This window comes from Elephantulus edwardii, unplaced genomic scaffold (genome assembly GCF_000299155.1).
Source record: "Elephantulus edwardii isolate Elephantulus edwardi_28Jun2011 unplaced genomic scaffold, EleEdw1.0 scaffold00004, whole genome shotgun sequence".
Classification (NCBI taxonomy): Eukaryota; Metazoa; Chordata; class Mammalia; order Macroscelidea; family Macroscelididae; genus Elephantulus; species Elephantulus edwardii.
In genome coordinates, this window is record NW_006399754.1 from 21,571,225 (window position 1) to 21,572,156 (window position 932).

At 32.1% G+C, this 932-nt stretch overlaps 1 protein-coding gene across 1 annotated transcript in view; it reads right to left on the reverse strand.

Moving 5' to 3' along the window:
- Positions 1–932, reverse strand: part of GPC5 (glypican 5) — a 667,761-nt gene that overhangs the window by 212,440 nt on the left and 454,389 nt on the right. The window lies entirely within an intron of this gene.

The window sequence follows — 932 nt, forward strand, 5'->3', positions numbered from 1 at the left end:
CAGTTATTATTTATAATTTATGGTTAAGCATATACTTATGTTGATTTTCATACATATGTGTAGTCCTTTTGTAAGTCAGTTTTGGGGAAAAAGAAATATCTTTGTACCTCTCTTTCTTAGAAATTGCAATTAAGGTACATAAAGTACAGTCTCTCTCTTGTAATAGTTCTGCCATTTTGTTTGATTGATATATTTTTAAAATCTTGGTTTTCTTAAAATTTAGTTTAAAATTAATTTCTTTTACAATATTATTTATTTAGAAAAGACCTTAGTCTTAAGGCTTGTGATTATTATTGGAAAAACTACGGATCTGATTAAATGCATACCACACAAGGAATAAAAGATGAGCAACTTATAAAATATCATATACACGCAGGGAGGAGAAGTAACAGAAGTGCAAACATAGATATGCAATCCTTGGCCTTCTGAAGACATTGGCCCCTGTCCTAATTTTCCTTCTTTAGAACTAAGACCATGAAAAAGTGACAGAACCTCTTTGAACTTGATTTTCTTATATATAAGATGAAGTAGTTAAGAGTAAATTATTCCACAGTTCCCTCCAATTCTGACTTACTTTGATTTTTCCATCTAGTGATTAATATACTAAAGGATTAAAGCAACAACAAGTCATTGCTTTTCCTCATATTCATTTTACTTTGAATGTGTGCAAGGCATGTGTATTCAATGCTATAAGAAATGAAAGAGAAACTAAATTTTCTCTTCAAGACATTACGAGTTACACCAGAAAAATTTTTCTGAAACATCAAAATGCAGTATGTGTGTGCTAGTTTGTTTTGGGGTTTTTTTTAAATAAAAAAATAAGCCTAACTAGGTCTTATGGAGGGCTGGTCAAAGGGAGATAGATGTGAAGGGAGGGGGTAGAAGTGGATGGGTATCCTGGTGGATGGTGGAGCAGGGAAATAAGTGGGTAA